This window comes from Bos indicus, chromosome 1, assembly GCF_029378745.1.
Source record: "Bos indicus isolate NIAB-ARS_2022 breed Sahiwal x Tharparkar chromosome 1, NIAB-ARS_B.indTharparkar_mat_pri_1.0, whole genome shotgun sequence".
NCBI lineage: Eukaryota > Metazoa > Chordata > Mammalia > Artiodactyla > Bovidae > Bos > Bos indicus.
This window is the reverse complement of record NC_091760.1, coordinates 92,160,230-92,186,310: the sequence shown is the minus strand read 5'-3', so window position 1 is coordinate 92,186,310 and position 26,081 is coordinate 92,160,230. Positions and strand designations below refer to the sequence as shown.

General features: G+C 35.7%; 1 protein-coding gene across 5 annotated transcripts in view; it reads left to right on the top strand.

The window, feature by feature from the left end:
- Window positions 1-26,081, top strand: part of NAALADL2 (N-acetylated alpha-linked acidic dipeptidase like 2) — a 1,369,359-nt gene that overhangs the window by 989,209 nt on the left and 354,069 nt on the right. The window lies entirely within an intron of this gene.

The window sequence follows — 26,081 nt, the reverse complement described above, 5'->3', positions numbered from 1 at the left end:
ATTTTCAGGTATGAACATTGCCTTAGAACACAACATAGGTGCAGTATATCCCAGTTCCAAGAATCTGTGCTTTTTTCACCATGGGAAAAAACACAGAAAAATATAAATTGGTATTTCTGAGAGCAGAAGAATAGGGCTAAGCCCTTTCACCCACACCCACAAGGCAATCCTTGATGGTTGGGATCCCTCATTATGTACCATGGATCTATCATCTACTGGCCCTGGCTGTCAGATGCCACAGGACTTCATACATTTATCTGTGGTTTCTTCTCGCTTCAGAATTTTTGAAGACTTAAAGTATAATAGATTCTTTTAGTTGATGTGTGTTTTCCATGGAGGAAGTTTTCGATAGACTATGCATATTGTTACTGGGAATGTATAACATACTTTTCCAAAGGGTTTATTTTGTTAAGACTTGCATTTTTTTTTTTTTTTTTCCCTCTTGAAGTCTTCTGTCATCTACTTTAATCTGGAACAATTCCTCACTAAACCAGCTGCATAGTTTCAACCTGAGATTTCTTTGTTGCTCTTCTCTTTTGGATTCTTTGTATAAGCAGTATTATATCTTTTTAAGTTGTAGTTTATTACTGTATCTTGCTGGAAGACATCTAAGAATAGCTTTGAAAGAAAGCATGCATATATGATAAATTTGAGCTTCCTAGGTGGCGCTAGTGGTAAAAGAACCCGCCTACCAGTGCTGGAGATGTAAGAGACATGGGTTCCATCCCTGGCTTAGGAAGATCCCCTGGAGGAGGGCATGACAACCCACTCCAATAATCTTGCCTGGAGAATCCCTATGGACAGAGGAACCTGGTGGGCTACAGTCCTTGGGGTCCCAAAGAGTTGGACACGACTGAAACAACTCTGCAACAGCAGCAGCATGATAAATTTCTTGAACTCCTGAATGTTTAAACTTTAAAAAAGAAAAAAAAGTCCCTATCTGTGATTATTAGTTTGATTTAGTATACAACCTAGCTTGGAGATTACATTCAGTCAAAATTTTAAAGTCCTTTCTTCATTATATTTTGGATTCCAGTGTTGCTGTTTAGAATAGGTTCATTCTGATTATTTTCCTATTAAAGTAACCTTTTTTTTATTTTGTGATCTTGTAACATGTTTATTCTTAGTGTTCTTAAATTAAGTGTTCCTTCATGAGGATATTTCTCAACAGCTTGGGTTAGACAACAGATATGCCCTTTTGGTTATGCCCTTCCTTTCTGGTGAATCCTTCTACTTTCTTTTTGATAGCTTTACTTCTCTATTTCCTTTGTTCTTTTTTATCTGAAACCCTGCCTAGTTGACTCTGAGAGACATATGTTGTTCCTCTACTTCTCATTTTTGTTTTAAAAAATATTTCCCATCTTGGTCATTTGTTAAAAATCTGATTTCTGGGAGATAGCCTCTCATTGTCTTGAAGAACTACTTTTGAATTTTTTCACGTTGATTTCCTCTGGTTGTTTCTTTTTCATAGCATATCTTTTCTCTTGTTTTCAATCAGACACAACATATTTTTGATTGTTATTATTTAGTCTTTTTGATGATTTTGTCTAGCTTTTTTGATATTTTCATCTAGTCTATATATTATCTGGGCTTTCTACCAATTTTTTTCCCTTGTTAGTTAATGTCAGTCTATCATGTTGCAATTTTTTTCTCACATGTCTGGAAGTTTTTAATTATCCATTTAAACTTAAGATATAAGATTCACCCCATTTTGTACTGTGCCTGGTGTCTGTGGTTGTCAAGACATTATATTGCTCTTCATTTCTCCAAGGAACAAATATTCAGCCTTCTGGCTGAAAGATGGGAGCCTGGATGTTACCAATTTCTGTATGGGAGTGGGGTCAAGAGTAGCATGAGTGGTGACTATCATATACAGACCTTCAGAATATTCCCATTTTCCAACTCAGGCTCACTCTTAACCTGTGCCATCCTGGGTCCTTCATGTCCTGCATTTGGGTTTCTCCTTGGTGAATCGACTCTCTTGGCTTGTACCCTCTTTACACATAATTTATTGTGATTTCTTTCCCCATTAAATCATTTGCTAATCATTCACCTGCTTTCTCTGTCTTCTGTTTATGTCTCCTCTCTTTTTTCTCCTTGTCTTTGAGAGTTCTTCATAGACTTTTTTCTTCATTTTAGTTGTTTGTCAGGAGGGAGAAGAGATATACAAATATGATTAACCTGCCATGTTTTTGCATAAAATGGCTTTATGTTACTTTTAATCACCCAAATTTGTCATTCAGTATACTGGTGACTCATTCTAGATAATCATCTTCCAGTAGTTATATATTTTACTTATGACTCATTGACTTCTCTCTGTAAATTATTCAACCTTATTCATGGCAGACTTTATTTAAATGTCCTGTATTATGATGGAGCAAAATCTGTTTGACACCAATATATAGTCTTAGGAAGGCTCTGCCATAGTTATTATTATGAAATAATGTAAATAAATAATGGATACATTAAAAAAATAATAAAACCAAGATGCAATGGAACTAAATACCAAAATGAATAGATGACACCAGACTAGATGACACTAAAATTTAGAGGTCTATCAGAGTCCATTGATTAAACATCTTTTAGATCAAAAGTTGGCTGAGCTTCTGGCAACTTTAAGGACCTATATCATAATTTGCTAATATTTGTAATTTATCATATCTTTTAATATCTGCAATTTATATCAAAAAATGTTAGAACCAGGTTTATTTTATTTTTTCTATGTTTGATATTTTCTTTCCCAATATGTTTTTATATTATCATTTACATGCAGTTATTATCTTAATTCTCTAATTAACCTAATCTCCTTGGCTTCCCTGGTGGCTCAGAGGATAAAGTGTCTCTCTGCAATGCGGGAGACCTGGATTTGATCCCTGGATCAGGAAGATCTTGTGGAGAAGGAAATGGCAACCCACTCTGGTACTCTTGCCTGGAAAATCCCACAGATGCAGAAGTCTGGTAGGCTACAGTCCATGGGGCCGCAAAGTGTCAGACATGACTGAGCCACTTCAACTGGGTGCATGCCAATTTTATCTTTGGATTTCTCACTCCACGATGGCTTTAAGGTAATAGCACTTAGTGAATGCTCAGAATGTACCAGATACTTGGTTAAGCATAATCCTCCTCTCAACTCTATCAGGCAAATATTATTGCAGCCTTGTTCTACTGATGAGAAATTTAAAACTCAAAATTAAATAATTTGCCCAAGATCACACAGGCCATATACATGGGATACAAAACCAGACAGTTTTTCTTAGAGCCTGTCCCTTAACTAACACATTACACCACCTTGTACACAGCAGGAAAACAGTAAATATCTGGTAAACAGATGAACAGAAACCTTGCTAATATTTTCAATCCTTAAGAAGTTCACACATTTACAGAATTCACTTTCTACAAAATTTCTGACAACCTGGTGCTTACTAACTGAAAAATCTTCCACATTTTTCTTCATCAATATTGATTTGCAGTCACTCAGATAAAATTCTATTTCATAAAATCTTTGGATTTCTTTTGCAAATTGTAAATATTTATGAAATTTCCTGGTGGCTCAGATATAAAGAATCCACCTGCCAGTGAAGGAGACACAGTTTTGATCCCTGGACTGGGAAAATCCCCTGGAGGAGGAAATGACAACCCTCTCTAGTATTCTTGTATGGAGGCTTCCATGGACAGAGGAGCCTGGTAGGCTACAGTTCACGAGGTCATAAAGAGTCAGACAAGACTGAGCGACTAACATACATGAAATAGTGTCAGGATGGACAATGGTCCTTAAATCACATGGTTACAGCAGATGGCTGAAGTGGATGGTTTTCAAATGCCAAATGCCTAATCTACATTCCCAAGATCATTACTGTTTTCGTTTTTCCTTAAAGTTAATTTTGTGAAAATACCTACCATATTATAAAGTTCTCAAAATTCTATTTTAATTAGAAAGTGCAATCTTATATTTTCAAATATTTATACTGCATAGATAGGTGTGATTTATGACCACAAGTCAAAGAGTCAGTGCAAACCACATTTAAGCTTGAGGTTAACTCCTCTGAAAGTTGGAGATAAATTGTTTCTTTAGCAAACAATACTGCAAATATTTGGAAACTACTTTGTATAGGGTCTCTCCCACAGAAAGCATTCTGTTATTTTTGGTGTGCAAATGATATTTAGAAAGATAAAATGAGAGATTTATTTTTCAAATAACTGATCTTCTGTAGTATATATTTGAAATTGTTGCTCAGACAGGAAAGTTTGTCGTAAATTGGCGATATATCTTAGTCTAAACCACTTATATTAGTTTTATGCTTACCTTTTCTAGAAAATATTTTTAACCCTTTTGAAATTCTTTACATATCAGGTACAAATCATTTGCTAGATGCTGGGAGCTTGGAAGTATAAAGAACATAAAAATCTACTCATTTTTCTTTGAAGTCTGATAAAATTATAGTGACCAACACAAGCTATAAAATGTGATAAACTGGGGAGAATAAAAGCAAACATTTGTCCATGCCATGACTCTCTTTTCTTGAATTTATTTCAGAATTCTAGATGGGAACTCTACCTTTTGGAATTCACCATTTGAGAGGGGAGAAAAAAATAGAGTGAAATTCTATAATCTGGAATCAATTTCTGATTATTGCTACTCATTGACTCTAAATTTAAATTAGACACATAAATTTAAGAGTAATTTTTCTGATATTCAGTTTCTCAACCATTAAAATGAGAAACTTTGGGCTGGATAGTTTCTAAGAATATGTCCTGATTTAAATTGCTCAGAAACATAACTTTTAGTAGGACTATCCCTGTTTCCTTATTTTTGTCTTAGTCCAAATTATGTTCATAACTCTTACTTCAATTTCTACTCACTACTGGTTACAGTCTCTAAATATGCTCTTATAGTAGTATAAACCATTATTTTAAGTCCTCAGAGAATCATGTTTATATTATAGAGATCAAGAAACTTTAGTTTGTTTTTTACATAAATATTTTATCATTCATGGCAGTTTAGTCTGTGGTTGAATTAGATGTAATTAAACAACAAAAATAAAGTAAGAAAACTAATCTACTTTTTTCTTTACATCTAAATTTCATTAGGGTTTTGGTTTGAGAAAATAAAGTGGATTTCCTGGGACATAATGATGTATGTTAAAACAGTTTTTGGAGAAGGAAATGGCAACCCACTCCAGTGTTCTTGCCTGGAGAATCCCAGAGATGGGGGAGCCTGGTGGGCTTCTGTCTATGGGGTCGCACAGAGTCAGACACGACTGAAGTGACTTAGCAGCAGGATACAAAACCAATACACAGAAATCACTTGCATTTCTATATAGTAACAATGAAAAATTAGAGAAATTAAGGAATCAATCCCATTCACCATTGCAACAAAACAATTAAATATCTAGGAATAAACTTACCTAAGGAGACAAAAGAACTGTACAGAGAAAATTATAAAACAGTAATGAAAGAAATCAAAGATGACATAAACAGATGGAGAAATATTCCATGTTCCTGGGTAGGAAGAATCAATGTGAAAATAACTATACTACCAAATGTAATCTACAGATTCAATGTGATCCCTATTTAATTACCAGTGACACTTTTCACAGAACTAGAACAAAAAATTTCATAATCCATGTGGAAATATAAAAGACCCTAAATAGCCAAAGCAGTCTTGAGAAAGAAGAATGGAGCTGGAGGAATCAACCTTCCAGACTTCAGATTATACTACAAAGCTACAGTCCTCAAGATACTATGGTATTGGCACAAAAACAGAAATATAGACCAATGGAAAAAGTTAGAAAGCCCAGAAATAAACCCATGCACCTATGGGTACCTTATATTTGACAAAGGAGGCGAGAATATACAATGGGGCAAACACAGCCTCTTCAATAGATGGTGCTGGGAAAACTGGACAGCTACATATAAAAGAATGAAATTAGAACACTTCCTAACACCATACACAAAGATAAACTCAAAATGGATTGAAGACCTAACTGTAAGACCAGAAACTATAAAACTCTTAGAGGAAAACATAGGCAGAACATTCAGTGACATAAATCAAAGCAAGATCCTCTATGACCCATCTCCTAGAGTAATGGAAATAAAAACAAAAGTAAACAAATGGGACCTGATTAAAGTTAAAAGCTTCTGCACAGCAAAGGAAACTATAAGCAAGGTGAAAAGGCAGCCTTCAGAAAGGGAGAAAATAATAGCAAGTGAAACAACTGACAAAGGATTAATTTCCAAAATATACAAGCAGTTCATACAACTCAATACCAGAAAAACAAGTAACCCAATCAAAAAGTGGGAAAAAGACCTAAACAGACATTTCTCCAAAGAAGACCTACAGATGGCTAACAAACACTTGAAAAGCTGCTCAACATCACTTATTATTAGAGAAATGCAAATCAAAATGACAATGAGATACTACCTCACACTGTCAGAATGGCCATCATCAAAAAGTCTACAAACAATAAATGCTGGAGAGAGTGTGGAGAAAAGGGAATGCTCTTGCGCTGTTGGTGGGAATGTAAACTGATACAGCCACTCTGGAAGATGGTATGGAGATTCCTTAAAAAACTAGGAATAAAACTAGCATATGACCCAGAAATCCCACTCATAGGCATATAACCTGAGGAAAATTGAAAAAGACACATGTATCCCATTATTCATTGCAGCACTATTTACAATAGCTAGAACATGGAAGCAACCTAGATGTCCATTGACAGATGAAAGGATAAAGAAGTTGTATTACTCAGCCATAAAAGGAACGCCTTTGAGTCAGTTCTAATGAGGTGGATGAACCTAGAATCTATTATACAGACTGAAGTGAGTCAGAAAGAGAAAGATAAATATTGTATTCTAACTCATGTATATGGACTCTAGAAAAAGGATACTGAAGAATTTACTTCCAGGGCAGCAGTGGAGAAAAAGACATAGAGAATAGACTTGTGGCCATGGGGAGAGGGGAGAAGAGGGTGCGATGTATGGAAAGAGTGACATGGAAACTTACATTACCATATGTAAAATAGATAGACAATGGGAATTTGCTATGTGGCTAAGAAAGTCAAACAGGGGTTCTGTATAAACCTAAAGGGGTAGGATGGGGAGGGAACTGGGAGGGAAGTTCAAAAGAGAGGAAATATATGTATACCTATGACTGATTCAGGTTGACAGAAAACAAGATTCTGTAAAGCAATTATCCTTCAATAAAAAAATAAAACAATATAGGAGGAAAAAAAACAGTTTTTATGAATTCTAACAATGTGACAAAATTGATGGGTTGACTTTCAAGTATAAATGCAAGCTTACTTATTTATGGGTTTTTTCTTTGAGGGATGTGTGTGTGTGTGTGTGTTTTAACTTTATTATATTGAGGTTCACCCAGATCCTCAGGAATAGAAATCAAAAGGAACAAGCAAAACAAAACAAAACACACAGTATAGTCTTGAAGAAACTTAAGATGTTTTGACTTCAATAAATTCTCTTTCACTTATTTTAATATTCTGTGGATCTTATGGTGAATAGACAATGACGAGCTTCCTTTATTTGCTATTAATTGGAATAGCAGAAAGTTTATACTGTAGAAATCATGTTCAAACATTTTATAAATGATATTTCTCTCCTGAAATAGATGAATATGCATAATTTTAAAGACAGTTTTTAATAACTAGTTTAGAATAGCACTAGTTGCAAAAATTTTAGTTCTTAAACTGGGATTCTGAACATCAGATTTTCATTATCCCAATGAAAATAGGATTTAGAATTTCCAAATAACATAGTAGTTAAGAAATACAATATCTTATCTCTTTTACTTTTCTCAGTAATTTCTCTTTTACTTGATTCTACTTTAGACTGGAAATTTACCTTTTCACTAAATAAATTCTTATCTCAGTTGTACTAAGCAATCTATTTTATTATATTAAAACATGACATGATTTTCCATTTAAACTGTCTTAGCCTATAACATTTATGTGTGATTTTGTTGTATATAGCAGGTTTCATTTGAGGTACTCTTTAAAACATTATTTTATAATATATAATATTTAATAATGGAGTATATCTTGATTGATTATATGGAAGGAAATGATCTAATTGCAATTGTTCATTTCAGTTCAGTCACTCAGTTGAACCGCAGCACACCAGACCTCCCTGTCCATTACCAACTCCCGGAGTATACCCAAACCCATGTCCATTGAGTCGGTGATGTTATCCAACCATCTCATCCTCTGTCGTCCCCTTCTCCTCCTGCCCTCAATCTTTCCCAGCATCAGGGTCTTTTCAAATGAATCAGCTCCTTGCATCAGGTGGCCAAAGTATTGGAGTTTCAACTTCAACATCAGTCCTTCCAATGAACAACAAGGACTGATCTCCTTTAGGATGGACAGATTGGACCTCCTTGCAGTTCAGGGACTCTCAAGAGTCTTCTCCAACAGCATAGTTCAAAAGCATCAATTCTTCGGCGCTCAGCTTTCTTCACAGTCCAACTCTCATATCCATACATGACCACTGGAAAAACCATAGCCTTGACTAGACAGACCTTTTTTGGCAAAGTAATGTCTCTGCTTTTCAATATGCTATCTAGGTTGGTCATAACTTTCCTTCCAAGGAGTAAGTGTCTTTTAATTTCATGGCTGCAGTCACCATCTGCAGTGATTTTGGAGCCCAGAAAAATAAAGTCAGCCATTGTTTCCACTGTTTCCATATCTATTTGCCATGAAGTGATGGGACTGGATGCCATGATCTTAGTTTTCTGAATGTTGAGCTTTAAGCCAACTTTTTCACTCTCCTCTTTCACTTTCCTCAAGAGGCTCTTTAGTTCTTCTTCATTTTCTGCCATAAGGGTGGTGTCATCTGCATATCTGAGGTTCTTGATATTTCTCTCGGCAATCTTGATTCCAACTTATGCTTCTTCCAGCCCAGTTTTCTCATGATATACTGTGCATATAAGTTAAATAAATAGGTGACAATATATAGCCTTTACATACTCCTTTTCCTATTTGGAACCAGTCTGTTGTTTCATGTCCAGTTCTAACAGTTGCTTCCTGACCTGTGTACAGATTATAAATTATAATTGTAATTATAATTAAATTGCAACTTATAATTTAAATACAAGTGTTTTCTTAATATCCTTAGAATTATTGGCGGTGATTTTCTAAGAAATAGCAAAAAGTTGGAGAATATCTTCCTAAAACATACTGAATTACCTTCTAATGAATTTATCTTGATTACTTGTTCATTAGTTTTTCAAATACATTTCTTTCCACTGAATGTAGATGGATTAAAATCTATCTAAATATATATTTGAATTTATGTAATGGTAATTATGAAGTTTTCCTCAATTATATAAGAACACATATTAAGAATTATAAAAATAATTTTTACTCTTTTTATAGTGAAGATACTAAATTTACAATGGCTTATATGATAAATGAAAATATTTCTGTACAACATATAAGAAACATTTTCCTTCCTTTAGGAATAAAGAAATATATATATATATATGTAAGTTTTTGCAATTTTTTTTCTATGCCATGATTATTACATAAAGGAAATGTTAGCACCAATCCCTAACCAAACACTTTATAAAGTAGTGGAGGACTGTTTAACATGACTTTCCTGATTATAGTTTTATAATATTTTCCTTCATAGGAAATTGCCAAATCCATTGTATAAGCTCCTCCTTATGGCTTTGGAGTAGGATGCAGTATATATGCATGACTTTTTCATCTGAGAATAACCTGAATCTGATTGCTATTATATTTCATGTCTGGTAAACTGAAAAGAGCTTTTAACTTACCATTAGAGGATCAGGTTTGACTCTCAGCTCCATCATATTGATTGTGTCACCTTTGACAAACCACTTAGTCTCATGAAAATCTATTTCCTCATCTATAAAATTGTTTTATAATATCTGTATTATATATTTATTGTGAGAATTATTAGACAACATATGCGGTAAACCTGCCAAGGATGGTTGGAACATGGTAGACCCTCAAGAGTTTTTATTTCCTTTCCTTTTCCCCGTTGAATCTGAAAATTATTAATGAAAACTACTATTTGTGGAATTTGATAATATTCTGTTTAGAGAAGACTTAGCAATTTCCCTTATGAAAGCTTGAGTTTTATTTCTTAAGTGATTTTCCCAGTCACTGACATAGACTTCGGAGAAGGCAATGGCACCCCACTCCAGTACTCTTGCCTAGAAAATCCCATGGATGGAGGAGCCTGGTAGGCTGCAGTCCATGGGGTCACTAAGAGTCGGACACGACTAAGCGACTTCACTTTTCACTTTCACACATTGGAGAAGGAAATGGCAACCCACTCCAGTGTTCTTGCCTGGAGAATCCCAGGGAAGGGGGAGCCTGGTGGGCTGCTGTCTATGGGGTTGCACAGAGTCAGACACGACTGAAGCGACTTAGCAGCAGCAGCAGCAGCAGACATAGACTTAAGATTTGTAATGAAATTCAGTGAAATAGCCAACACTGTACTATCCTTTACCTGTTTTATCTGTTTATATCAAGACATTTTTAGTCCCTCTGTTATAAATTTCACACATATCCCTGATATTTCTCTTTTTCTCTATCTAAATATATGATATAGCAAAAGAGTTCCTACATTAAACAAAAAATTATTGAGGAGATTAAAGTGTTTTGGAACTAAATGGTGATGATATTTACAAAACACTGTAAATGTATTAAATGCTACAGAATTGTACATTTTAAGTTAGTTTGAATGGTGAGTTTTATGTGAATTTTACCACAATAAAATGAAAATCAACTAATCAAAAGGGGCTTACTGCCTCAACAATGTGCTGGGCACATGGTAAGATGCTCAAAAAATAAGATTACTGTATAATTTACTGTCCAAACTAGTTTGTGTCTTCTAAGACAAATGTTAAACTGTAAGAGGCACAAGGATCCAAAATATAAAATAGGATTCTCTGAGGGAAAATGAAATATATTTACATCTTACCTGAAATTTATAATTTTTCATCTGCTCTAATAGCAAATGAAGCATCTATTTTTTAAATTGCTCCTTTCTTCAAGAAGTAATATGTTTGCATGATTCAAAATCAAACAGTGTAAAAGATTTTGATGAAAAATTTTGCTCCTATTTCTTCCCCTCATACTTTTTATACAGATAAACCATTTATCAGTATTTTTTGTGTATTTTCAGAAAATTTTAATCAACTACAAATAATTATACACACACAGAAATATATACAAACTTTCAAGCAAACTCCTCTACATCTTATCTTGTCTTAGGCAACTTCATTGATGCAAAATGAATTCTTCATTCTTTTTTCAGCTGTAAAATATTCTCATGTGTGGTTATTATGTGTTTATTTAATTTGCCTTTTGTGAGTGGACTCTTAAGTGATATTGATCTTTTGCTATTACAAACAATGCTATAAGAAAGGTTTCTGTAGTTTCATCTTATTCAAGGGCAGTATATCAATAGGACAGATTCCCAGGAGTAGGATTTCTGAAACAACTTAATTTTGATACAAGTGGCCAAATCCTTCCAGAGAAGCAGGGCCAATTTGTACACTAAGAATAATGTATGATTGCAAACTGAGGAAGTCTTGATAGGGTGGCAAATGACAAGCCATGTGAATCTTAATCCTCTGTCCAAGAAAGCTTTGTAAATGAGAAAAAAAAAGATTATTGAAATTAATATTTGTGGGCCTCCTTGGAGCTCATCGGTAAAGAATTCACCTGCAATGCAGGATCCATGGTTCGATCCCTGTGTTGGGAAGATCTCCTGGAGGAGGGCATGGCAACTCACTCCAGTATTCTTGCCTGGAGAATCCCATGAACAGAGGAGCCTGGCAGGCTACAGTCCATTGCGTCACAAAGAGTTGGACATGACTGAAGCAACTGGGTACACATGCATATGGAAAAATCTTGGGGGTTATTTGTAGTACAGTGTAGGATGTAAACTTCAGAGTCTGTCTTGAGTTAGGCTCATCTGAATATATATGATTTTGCATTTCCATCTTTACATGACTATTGTAAATACATGTACTTATTAGACTTTTTAAAAATAATGTATGAATTTGTCTTTCCAACCAGTCTATATTTAGGAGCATTATAAGAAAAGCAATTTGTTACCAATAGAATAAAATAAAACCATTTTGTTATTGTTATGGGATTGAATTGTGTCCTTACAAGATTAGTATACTGAGGTCCTAAACTACAGTGCCTCAGAATATGACTGCATTTAGAGATAGGGTCTTTATTTTTTTTTTAATTTTATTTTATTTTTAAACTTTACATAATTGTGTTAGTTTTGCCAAATATCAAAATGAATCCGCCACAGGTATACATGTGTTCCCCATCCTGAGCCCGCCTCCCTCCTCCCTCCCCATACCATCCCTCTGGGTCATCCCAGTGCACTAGCCCCAAGCATCCAGTATCGGATAGGGTCTTTAAAGAAAAATAAATTAAAATGAGGTGATTAGGATGGCCTAGCAAACTATACAATCGTAGTAGAGTATGTCTTGGAGCCTTTCTGTGAATTCTTTCATTATCAGTTTTACTTAAGGGTTTTCCTTTCAGTGATTATACAACTTAAATGTAGCATCCTAAGAAAGAATTATCAGTTCCTTCCTTATTTCCAGGAAAGCTTTCCTTATAGAGAGACTAATTAGTTACGATGTATTTTCTTCATGTTTTACTATAGGGGTAACGCAGATTAACAGCAAACATTTAAGCTATGATTCATTAGTGGATAATTCATACTTCAGTTTGTGATAGTCATTAATATTAAAGAATCCTTAGTGCAAAGATTAGGAATACTACCATTTATACTTTGTCTAATTTTCCATTTTTTATTTAGCATTTTCTAATTATTAATATGCTACTAATATAATAATAAAATATGCATATATCTACTGAGATTTCATCAAACATTTCAACTTTAATTATAAACTTAAGCAACTAAATGCCTTAACAATTCTATGAGAGTCTCTTAATGCTTTAACACCCTAAAAATTAAGCAAATGAAAGTATAATCATTCCAGTTTTGGTCATCTTTCTTTTCTCAAAGAAAGACAGATTTAATCTGTGGGTTTAAATTTGTTTTCTAAACTCTGTTGTTATTCCTATTTTAACTTAGTTTAGCTATATTGAAATTGAATTGTAAAATACTTAAAGTGTACAATGCAATGATTTCATATATGTATACAGCACAGAAGGATCCCCACTATTGAAAAAACATATACACCACCTCACATACTTATCTTCTTTTATTTTTTTTGAATTATACAATTCAGTGTTATCAACCATAGTTATATTACAGCCTCAGTTCTTATCTTATAAATGAAAATTTCTACTCTTTTATCAGTCTCCTAGTCCCCTCATCCACCAGGTGCTAAAAACCAACCATTCTACTCTCTGTTTCTCTGAGCTTGACTTATTTATCATCTTAGTTCTTTAGATTTAGCTGGTATATTTTGCACCTAATGAGTTAGGGCTTCACAACAAGAGTTGTATGATTGATGGACTTAAAAAAGTCCATGACTGAGAACCTGAGATGTGAAACTTTAGTGTATTCCTAGGTGATTCTTACTCTTTGTTTCCAGATGATCAAGTCCCCTGTGTTATTTAATTTTGCCCATTTCATCAATTACTGTCCAAATTATTACCTCTCATATATCAGCTATGTTTTGATTATGCCATTAGTCATTTTTTTTAGAGTTGTATGCTAGTGTTTTTTTGTGTGTGTGAGTGTGTGCGCATACACTGTACAATAGATCTTTGTTGGTCATCCATTTTAAGTATAGCATTGTGTACATGACCTTCTGAAGTTTGATTTTCTTATGTTTGTAGTAAGCCTGGTATGTCTTATCTTCATGGTAAACAGATAAAGCCAATTTTGCAGGTGCTGGTCCGTGTTGGTCTGATCTGTATTGGTTGATTCTAAAGCTTTCAGCCTATTTGTTTCACTAATATTGCAACATTTCTTTCTCCTAGTCCCATTAGAACTTCAGTATTGACATATCCTTATTTATTCTTACTAGCAATAAATCACTTGTCTGCATATGTATTATAGTCATATATAGTAACACACAAATGAATATTGAATGTCTTAATCACCCAAGACCCTATGTTAGGTGTTATTAAATACTGCAAAAAATAATCCTTCTTGTATTTCCTATAATCATTAATCTTTAAAAAGAATGTGTAATGTATATACATAAATAACTCTAATGCAAAGTAGGGGAAAATATGTGCCATTAGAGAGGTATAGATAAATCAGAATGATTTTGGGGGTAATTCCATTTATATCTGTATAGAGGGATGTAAGACAATTAGTCAAGAAGGGAGTGTTTGAATAAGCACTCATGAATGAACAGGATTCCGTATATAATCCTGGATGAAAATAATATCTTAGGCCAAGGATACAGTGTGCATAAAGGCACAAAAGTAGAAGGATGGATGCAGATGTTCTTGGGGAGTTTTGTTTAGAGAGAGCAGAAATTTTCTTCCTTCTTTCCTAACTTCCTTTCCATTCATTTATCCATTCACTTCTAATTGGGGCCTCCTATGAATCAGAATGTGTTAGGTACAAGGGCTACTAAAAAGAGAAAGAAAAGGGAAAATATAATACTCCTCTTTGAGTATTTTACTGTCTTATAATGAAAACTAAATCATGATAGCAATATTAAAAGTAATAGATAACAATTTTTATATGTCAAGTATGTCCAAAGTACTTTAGTACTTTTAATTACTTTATTCTTCATAGCAACATCATGGAGTGGTCCTATTAACTCCATTTTATAGATGGAGAAACTGATGCACAGAAAAGATAAGAAACTTGATCAGTTTACATAGCTGAGAAATGACAGATAAAAGATTTAAGCTCAAGAATCTGGCTCTAGAATCTGTGCTTTTAAGCACTGAATTCTACTACTAAATATAGTGAATTGGTAGATAAGTCTCTATAGAGAAATACAGACAGACTGTGAATGGCCTTGAATGACAAGCTAAGAAGCCTGACAACATAAGATACTCCCAACTTTAAAAGATCATTCTGGCAGTGGTGAATAAGATTGATTGAAACAGTGAAGTTCTGTGGGAAGTGGGTGGCTATTGCTTTACTTTAGATGAAAGATGATGAAGTTTTGAGCTAGAGTGCTAGCTGTGATAATACACAGAAGAGAATTGTATAGGGATAGAATTAATAGAAATTGGATAAGAGAACAAGAGTCAAATATAATCACAGTGACATCAGTGCAGAACTCTGTACATTGCAAGTGACAGGAAGCCAACTCAAACTTGCTTAAACAAAAATGAGGATTCATTGGTTCACATATTTGAGTCAAGACATTCTGTCTTTTACTGTGTCTTAAATTCACTTTCTCTTATTGGCTTCATCTTCAGGTAGAGTCCATATATGTGGTGATGAAGATGGTGCCTGGCCTCCAGAACTACATCATCCTAAAGGCCAGAAAATCTCCAACAAAAAGGAGTATCTTAACATATATTTCAGTCAAAAAGTAGAAAATGGTTCTGAATCACTCAGTTTAGGTTAGAGGTCCACCCCAAGAACTAGAGATTGGATCAACCTCTTTTGAAGCCCTTGGGCTGAGAGACAGGAAAGAAGGGTTTCCCAAAAGGAGAAGGTATAAGACAGGCAAAAAATAAGTATTTGCCCCAAAACCCAACGTTTTGAGCCTACTGACCCAGAGTGTGATAGTGCCCTTTGTCAGAAATGAGGCATATGAGAAAAAGGTTAATAGGCACTTTTAGAATGAAAAGAATATTTCAGAGACATGTTAGATTTAAATGAAGGAAGAACACTTGTGTAGAAATGAGCAACAAAATGTTTGAAACAATGGAACTTGAGTTTAGGAGAAAAATGAATGCTAAATATAAAATATTAGAAATCAAGTGGGTAGAGAAATGGTTGCTAAAACTGTGAACTTTATGAGATTAAGAAAAATGATCCTCATGTATATAAAAGAAGACCGAAAATCAAATACTATCACTGAAACTAAGTGAAAAGCATCCCAAGAAGATAGATGGGTTGCCAGGATCAAAAGCCACAGCTACACCAAAGAATGGCTGATAAAAAGCTATTGGTCTTCATCACAAGCATGGAAATTGAAACTGTAATAAAAAATCTTCCAACAAACAAAAGCCCAGGACCGGATGGCTTCACAGGTGAATTCTACCAAAAATTTAGAGAAAAGCTAAAAACCTAACCTACTCAAGTTCTTCCATAAAATTGCAGAGGAAGGTAAACTCCCAAACTCATTCTATGAGCCCACCATCACCCTGATACTGAAACCAAAGATGCCACAAACAAAAAACAACAACAACAACAAACTACAGGCCAGTATCACTGATGAACATAGACACAAAAATCCTCAAGAAAATTCTAGCAAACAGAATCCAACAACATATTAAAAAGATCATACATCATGACCAAGTGGACTTTATCCCAAGGATGCAAGGATTCTTCAATACTTGCAAATCAATCAATGTAATACACCATATTAACAAATTGAAAGATAAAAACCATATGATTATCTCAATAGATGCAGAGAAAACCTTTGGCAAAATTCAACACTGATTTATGATTAAAAAAAAAAAAAAGAAAAAAAACTTCTCCGGAAAGCAGGCATAGAAGGAACGTACCTCATAGAAGGAACATAATAAAAGCCATATATGTTAAACACGCAGCAAAAATTATACTCAGTGGCAAAAAATTGAAAGCATTCCCCCTAAAGTCAGGAACAAGGCAAGGGTGTCCACTCTCACCAGTACTATTCAACATAGTTTTGGAAGTTTTAGCCACAGCAATCAAAGAATAAAAAGAAAGAAAAGGAATCCAGATTGGAAAAGAAGAAGTAAAACTCTCACTGTTTGCAGATGACATGATCCTCTACATAGAAAACCCTAAAGACACCACCAGAAAATTACTAGAGCTAACCAATGAATATAGTAAATTTGCAGGATATAAAACTAATATACAAGAATCCTTTGCATTCCTATATACTATGAGAAAGCAGAAAGGGAAGTTAAGGAAACAATCCCACTCACCATTGTGATGAAAAGAAGAAAATACTTAGAAATAAATATACCTAAAGAAACAAAAGACCTATATATAGAAAACTATAAAACACTGATGAAAGAAATCAAAGATGACACAAATAGATGGAGAAATATACCATGTTCATGGATTGAAGAAATCAACATAATGAAATTGAGTATACTACCCAAAGCAATCTACAGATTCAATGCAATCCCTGTCAAGCTATCAAGTATTTTTCACTGAACTAGAACAAATAATTTCATGATTTGCTTAAATACAAAAAATCTCAAATAGCCAAAGCAATCTTGAGAAAGAAGAGTGGAGCTGGAGGAATCAACTCGCCTGACTTCAGACTATTACTACAAAACTACAGTCATCAAGTCAGTATGGTACTGGCATAAAGACAAAAATATAGATCAATGAAACAAAATAGAAAGCCCGGAGATAAATCCATGCACCTGTGGACACCTTATCTTTGCCAAAGGAGGCAAGAATATACAATGGAGGAAAGACAATCTCTTTAACAAGTGATGCTGGGAAAACTGGTCAACCACCTGTAAAAGAATGAAACTAGAACACTTTCTAATACCATACACATCCTAAAGGAAAACATAGGCAAAACACTGTCTGACATAAATCACAGCAAGATCCTCTATGACCCACCTTGCAGAGTAATGAAAATAAAAGCAAAAATAAACAAATGGGACCTAATTAAACTTAAAAGCTTTTGCACAATGAAGGATACTATAAGCAAGGTGAAAAGACAGACTTCAGATTGGGAGAAAATAATAGCAAATGAAGTAACTGACAAAGAATTAATCTCAAAAATATACAAGCAGCTCATGCAGCTCAATTCCAGAAAAATAAACAACCCAATCAAAAAATGGGCCAAAGAACTAAACAGATATTTCTCCAGAGAAGACATACAGATGGCTAACAAACACATGAAAATATGCTCAACATCACTCATTATCAGAGAAATGCAAATCAAAACCACAATGAGGTACCATCTCACTCCAGTCAGAATAGTTGCTATCAAAAAGTCTACAAACAATAAATGCTGGAGAGATTGTAGAAAAAAGGGAACCCTTTTACACTGTTGGTGGGAATGCAAACCAGTATGGCCACTGTGGAGAACAATGTGGGGATTCCTTAAAAAACTAAATAGAACTGCCATATGACCCAGCAATCCCAATGCTAGGCATACATTCCAAGGAAAGCAGAATTGAAAGACATGTGTATCCCAATGTTCATCACAGCACTGTTTACAATAGCTAGGACATGGAAGCAATATAGATGTCCATGGGTAGATGAATGGATAAGAAAGCGGTGGTGCATATACACAATGGAATATTACTCAGTTATTAAAAGGAATCCATTTGAATCAGTTCTAATGAGGTGGATGAAACAGGAGCCTATTATACAGAGTGAAGTAAGTCAGAAAGAAAAACACCAATACAGTATATTAATGCATATATAAGGAATTTAGAAACATGGTAATGACCCTATATGTGAGACAGCAAAAGAGATACAGATATAAAGATCAGACTTTTGGACTCTGTGGGAGAAGGTGAGGGTGGGAAGATTTGAGAGAATGACACTGAAACATGTTTATTACCATATGTGAAATAGATGACCAGTCCAAGTTCGATGCATGAAATGGGGTAGTCAAAGCTGGTGCACTGGGACAAACCAGAGGGATGGGATGGGGAGGGAGGTAGGAGGGGGGTTTGGGATGGGGACACACTTACACGCATGGCTGATTTACATCAATGTATGGCAAGAACCACCACAGTATTGTAAACTAATTAGCCTCCAATTGAAATAAATAAATTAACTTTAAAAAAAAAGCTATTGGTCTTGATAAACAGCAAATCAATGGTGGTCACAAAGAGAACAGTTCAGGTAAAACAAAAGCATGTTTTAAAGAATAAGTAAGAGAAAGAGAATAGAGAGATCTTAAATTCCTAGCCAGGCTACTAAGCAGAAAGCTTTGTGATCGTGGAGAAGAAACTTAAAATCTCTAAGCTTCTATTTGTGTGTGTGTGTGTGTGTGTGTGTGTGCATGTTAGTCACTCAGTTGTGTCCAACTCTTTGTGACCCCATGGACTGTAGCCTGCCAGGCTCCTCTGTCCGTGGGATTTTCCAGGCAGGAATACTGGAGTGGGTTGCCATTTCCTTCTCCAAAGGCTCTATTTCAGTTCAATTCAGTCACTCAGTTGTGTCCGACTCTTTCCGACCCCATGAATTGCAGCACGCCAGGCCTCCCTGTCCATCACCAACTCCCAGAGTTCACTCAGACTCACGTCCATCAAGTCGGTGATGCCATCCAGCCATCTCATCCTCTGTCGTCCCCTTCTCCTCCTGCCCCAATCCCTTCCAGCATCATAGTCTTTTCCAAGGAGTCAACTCTTCGTATGAGGTGGTCAAAGTACTGGAGTTTCAGCTTTAGCATCATTCCTTCCAAAGAACACCCAGGACTGATCTCCTTTATAATGGACTGGTTGGATCTCCTTGCAGTCCAAGGAACTCTCAAGAGTCTTCTCCAACTTCTATTAAGAATTGGATCCCACTCCCACTTTCTGTCTCAGAATATTTGTCCTGAAGGAATCCAGTCACCATGTAAGAAGTGCAGTTATCCTGTGACTGCTCTCTGTGAGGAAACCATGAGGACTGTATGTTTTAAGAGAGAAGCCAGACCAGAAATATGTGTGATTAGGACTATAGTCCCAACCTGACTCAAATGACACAAAGACCCTGAGTAATATTGCACATTAGAACTCAATCAACTCACAGAACCATGAGTGATAAGAATAAATTATTATTCTAAAACACTGTGGTTTTTTCATAGCAAAAGATAAAGACAACAGACATCACTTGTGGGAATGACAAAGTATAGGGAAGATGCTATTATTTGTGGGGTTGTGGTTTGATTTTGTTTAGAAAATAGGTCTGAGATTGACGTAGGCTGAGGATTTGTATTCCAAAGAAAAAGAAACTGAAGTTGCAAGAAAGGCATCAGAGAGTAAACGTAGCAAGGACCTAAAGGGATGATAGAAAAATGTATTCAATATCGTGGCAGGAGGAGTTTACCTTGGTGAGTAGATTGTACACCTCTTCCTCTGAGAAGGAGAAAATGAGAAGAAAGAAAGCAAAGTCTGAGGTGCAGAGTACGGATATGAGAGAGATCTATGTAGCTAATAAATTTTCTTCATTCATTTTAGACTTAATGCCCAGATACCTCTGTCATTACATTTTTGTAGATGTTAGAGCCTTCTTAAGGCTGCCTCATCCTTCTTCTCCTGGGTTCTGGTGATTGGAATCACAGTGAGGTTAATCAGGGGGCATGGAAACCAACCTACTGGCTTACAGCACAGCAGAAGTTGGGTCTTTCACGACCAGGCCCCCTTTTGATCCAGGAATTCTGACTACTGCTATAGTTACCTTCTTCTACCTTAAGGCACAAAAACGTTATCAACTATAGCACATAAAGATTACTCTGACACAGATATTTCATTCCTTTTCACTTAGGTGAAATGAAAAAAAAAAAAAAGTAGATATGGAGTGCTGCTTTGGCCAATCTTCCAATTTATCTTTTGCAGTGTGTGTCAGGTAAACACTTCTCACTTAATGCACCGCACATGCATCATCCAGGAAGCTTTAGTTTTATTGCTGCAAAAGTAATTTCCAAAGGTCATCCTCTAATAGATGAAAGCTTGTAGGTTCATGCAATTTACGTTCATTTTAGATACTATTGTATAACATTTAGGAACTATCAACTTTCATTCTCTAAATGTTTGATCTAATAATTTTAAAAGATAAAATATGTTATCAGTCTTTCAGGAGCATAAACCCTTGCTGTGAAAAAGTCATATTGAAATATGGATTGAAAAATGCACTCTTCTACTTGCTTTACTTTAGCTTTTTATTCATCTCAGTTACACTTCACTAGACTTAAGATAGTGATGGGGAAAGCACACTTCCAGGAGTATAAAAGTTACAGGAAAGCATTAACCAAGTTTAAAAATACAACGCTCTCTTTAAAGTATACACAGAGACCTATGAGATATAATCTCTTGGACTACTTCACAGTTTGTTAAGGTATAGTCACCATTAATAAACATTTTGGTCTAAAAAAAGTATTCTTTATCTTGTTATTCATATGTTTTGGGGCATAAAGTTCCTGAGACTTTTAGCCCCACTTGCTGTGATGACAGCTTCTGTTGTCACACCCTCGTTCATCAGGACTTCACAATTCTCTCTTCTCTCATATCTCTAGTTGTTTCTTCTTCACTGGATCTTTCCTATCAGCCTGAAAACAGACATTTTACAGGCTGTTTTCATCACCCTCAGAAAATAAACACACAAGACAAAAATCAAACAGATCTTTCAGTGCTGCTTCTCACTGTGACGCTGCCCTTTTTTTTTGTTAATCCTCTCTAATCTTCCAGACATCTGAAGAAATTTTCATACTAACTTTGTCCATTTTGAGGCCTTTGAATCACTCGTCCCACTATGATCTAATTTACACTTTTGCTACTGAATGAAAGTTGCTTTTGCATTGCAGAGGGTAGACAGAAATATCTTAGCTCTCCCAAGGGTCAATAGGGGACATTCAGATGTCTCTTTTCAATTCTTAACCTTTGAGACTGCTCTGAATCTCTCGTCATTTGGATTATAAAGCATTCTTCATTATTTCTCTTCCTGTTTCACCACTCAAGTCCATACTTTTTCCTTAAGTGTTTCCCCTCCACACTCATGCACACACACAAAAACATGGTTTCCTCCTTTCACCTCTGCCTAGGGCAGCTCTTTATCTCCTATGTTGTCACCTACCATGGATATCCTGGAACTCACCTGAACCTGTCTCTTTGGTGCCTACTGAATACTTACCCACTTGAATATTCCCAGGTACCTCAGTTCCAGTTGAATAAATGTCTATTTCCCTTCCATCTGTGTATACTCAAACTTCATACTCTTTCTCAATATATTCTTTCAGTTAATGGGTCATTGATTCACTTAACCCCATAGCTAGCAATCTAGATATTAACAGTGGGTTGAAAATACTAGTAATCCAACCATTTGGACTACAAATCCATATGGTTCATACTTTTCCTTTTCCTTATCTAATCAGTCACTATGTTCCATTAATTTACTTCAAAGTGACTCTACATCTATTAATTATCCTCCATTTTTAACTTCCACTGCCATAATTCAGAACCTCTTGATTGCTTATTTATATTGTTGCAAAATCATCTTAATTAGTTCTTTTGAATCTGTTGAATTCTTAGGATTTTCCAAATATTGACACTATGTCTTTAAGAACAGAATCCTGTGAGCAAAACATCTATTGTTTGCCTCTTTCTATATAGTGCAATATTTCTTTTCAGTAATATGGCATTCATGCCCTGTATCTCCAGCTTTAACATAGCCATCCTTAGCTTCCCTACAAGACTTGGACCCATCTGGACATCCTATAGTTGAACTTGTATGAGTGACTTGCTAGCTCAGGAATAAGCTTTGCCCTTTAATGATGCAGGTAATGATCACAAGGGGCTTTGCAGGTGGCTCAGTAGTAAAGAATCCACCTGCCAAGCAGCAGACATGAGTTTGATCCCTGGGTCAGGAAGATCCTCTGCAGAAGGAAATGGCAACTCACTCAAGTGTATCTTGCCTGGGATATCCCATGGACAGAAGGGCTTGGCAGGCTCAGTCCATGGGGTTGCAAAGAAGTCAGACATGACTTAGCAAATAAAGAGCAGCAGAAGTGATCACAATGTGAATGTCTCACTCTTCTCCTTTAAAGATATCTCACTCACCCTTCAAATGTCACCTGCTCTACTTACTACCATTCCTTTGCCATCAGAACAAAATAAATTGCTTCTTTTCTCTGTATATTATGAATAGTTCTATTTTACTAATAATCACATTGTATTAGTTACAGGTCTTTTTTTATCTGTTTGAACCTCTTGATTTTGTATTTCAGCTTTTTTAAAGATATGACTAGATATTTAAATATTGAATGAATTAATATTTGATTATTTGATAATGATAATATTTGATTAATTAATTAATAATGAACTAATATTCATGAATGAATAATAGATGAATGAGTAAACTGGAATGTGAGTTTCCTTTTGTGCCTCAGTTTCATTCATTTCCGTGTACAGGGAACATTTCAGTCAGGTCTGTCATGACTAGTCTTTCTGTGATGGCACTGAGAAAATCTGTAAAGCTCCCAATAAGAATGTTATCACCTGCTGACTCTGTTGTATCAACTACTGGAAATGATGAAAAAATAATAACTAATATTTTAATGAGGTTGCAATTTTCAAAGTTTTCCCCTAAATATTAGCTCAGATTTGCAATAACTCTGTAAATTAGACACTTTTACAGGAGGCACTCTAAAGTTAAAACACTTGTTTAACAGAATAGCAGGCAGAGAGTGATAGAACTTAGAAATCAACCAGGATTTGACACTAAAACCTGCTATTACATGTACTGTAGATTCAGGCTGCTGCTGCTGCTGTTAAGTTGCTTCAGTCGTGTCCGACTCTGTGCGACCCCATAGACGACAGCTCACCAGGCTTCTCCGTCCCTGGGATTCTCCAGGCAAGAACACTGGAGTGGGTTGCCATTTCCTTCTCCAATGCAGGAAAGTGAAAAGTGAAAGTGAAGTCGCTCAGTTGTGTCTGACTCTTAGCGACCCCATGGACTGCAGCCTACCAGGCTCCTCCATCCGTGGGATTTTCTGGGCAACAGTACTGGAGTGGGATGCCATTGCCTTCTCCCTAGATTCAGGCTAATTTGGTTTAAATCCAAGTTCCCCCATTTAGTAGCTCTGTGCCTCTTTTCTGCACTCATAAAATCAGGTGGTATTGTTTCCAACATAAGAGGTGCCTTATGAAGGATAAATGAATTTAATATATCCACAACTCTCAGCAGACTATCTAGCACTCAGTTAAGACTCTACATATATTAATTATTATCATTCCATAGATTTTCCCTGGTAAAGAGGGACTGGGCTGGTATCATAGCTAGAATCTTTCTCTCTTTCTTCTCCCACCCTTCTCTCAACAATTACTTTAAGACGCTAAATTCAAAAGAGTGTGTGAGTTTGATAGTGTCACAGAAAATAATAAAATAAGGAAAGTCAAGTGGACACATGGTTAGAAGCCAATCACTTCCATATTGGCAGTTTCTAGATATCTTGACCCAAGTTAATCATGATTTAATCTCACAATACTCTCAAAAGAGACTATGAGCATCTGTTTTGGGTTGAATTGTGCCCTCTCCTCTATAAATTGATATGTTGAAGCCACAGCCCCCAGTGTTACTGAACTCAGGCTTGGCTGCTTGTCACGGTGGTGCTAGCAGTAGAGAACCTCCCTGCTAATGCAGGAGATGTAAGAGATGCGGATTCAACCCCTGGGTCAGGAAGATCCCCTGGAGAAAGACATGGCAACTCACTCCAGTACTCTTATTTAGAGAATCCCATGGACATAGGAGCCTGGCAGGCTACAGGCTATAGGGTTACAAAGAGTTGGACATAACTGGAGCAACTTAGCATGCATGCACACTCAAAGATCAATGATTTGTGAGGCAAGTGTCAGTACAAAGGAAAGGTACTTTAATCAGAAAAGATAGCAGTCTGGGGGGAAGTAGATTTGTGTCCAGAGACCAACTCTGAAGATTCTGCTCAGCCATAACAGTTTCTGAAGGGAAAATGGGGGAAAGAATCATGGGAAAAGGAGGTTGGGTTCCTGTGGGCTCTGCCTGCAGGATTCCTTTGGGGGCTATTGGGAGTAGAGAGCTAATTGTTTCTTAACTATTTGATTCTTCATTCTTACTTCTTTTTATCTTGGAAAACAAGCAACAGATTAGGCATAGTGTGCATTCAGGAGAGCACAGTCAGGTGTTAGGTTAAATTGCCTAGTGATCTCATTCCTATAATTAGGTTCTTTTAAGGTTAGAGGGGAACAGAAATGGGCAAACAGAAAAGGAGCAACAGAGCTGATTTCACCAGAACCTCAGATTATGAGATTTTGGAATGGGCCTTTAAAGGAGCAATTAAGACAAAGTGTTAGGGTAGGCCCTAATCCAATCTGACTGGTGTCCTTATTAGAGGAAAGTTGGTACAAGGAGACATCAGGGGTGGCTTCACAAAGAGGAAAACCCTTGTGAAGACATAGAAAGAAGGTAACGACCTGCAGGCCCAAGAGAGAGCCCTCAGAAGAGCCAAACCTGATGACACCTTGATCTTAGACTTCCAGTCTCCAGAGCTATGAGAAAACAGATTTCTGTTGTGTGAGTTACCCAGTCTGTGGCTTTGTTGTGGTAGCCCTGTTAAACTAATGCCGAACTCTGGCTCATCATCCAGCCCAGAGTTTCCTTAGCTATAAACAGAATCATGTAACTTCCTTCTGATCTCACAGATTCTGCTAGAGCCATAAACATGGCCAGAAACCTCAGGGACTGAATTTGTGCTTCTGCATTAAATTAATTCAAATACAGAAGGAAATTACAAATGTCAGGAACCTACTGTGTGAAGAACTAGTACTCATTACAATCATGTTTCAGCCCAGGAAGTGTTCAATTTTGTCTGGATTAAGCTTCAATCAATGGGTTCCTGCCTACTAATTGGTTTAAGAAATAGTTTCCTTAGACTTTGGGGAAATTTTCATGAGAAATTAGGCTTTTTGTTAAATGTTAATGATTCTGATTTGAATCTATGGAAGCTATAAAAGGGTCAGTGATATCAACAATTTATAAAAGAATAACTGAACTTTTAAAATACTTATAATATTAATACGTGACATTACTGTAGCATGGTTAACTTCCCCAAAGTTCTTTCATTTCTTTTATTTGAGATTTTATGAGGAAAAGCAAATCCTAGTAAGATAGAATCTAACTTTTTTTAGTACTTTAAAGAAAGAAGTAAAAACTTCAGATAACAAATCTGCTTTTCTACAATTATTTTTATCATATGAAAGACAGAAGACAAAAGATAAAGCAAGAATTGATGGTGGTGTCAGTGTGGTAAA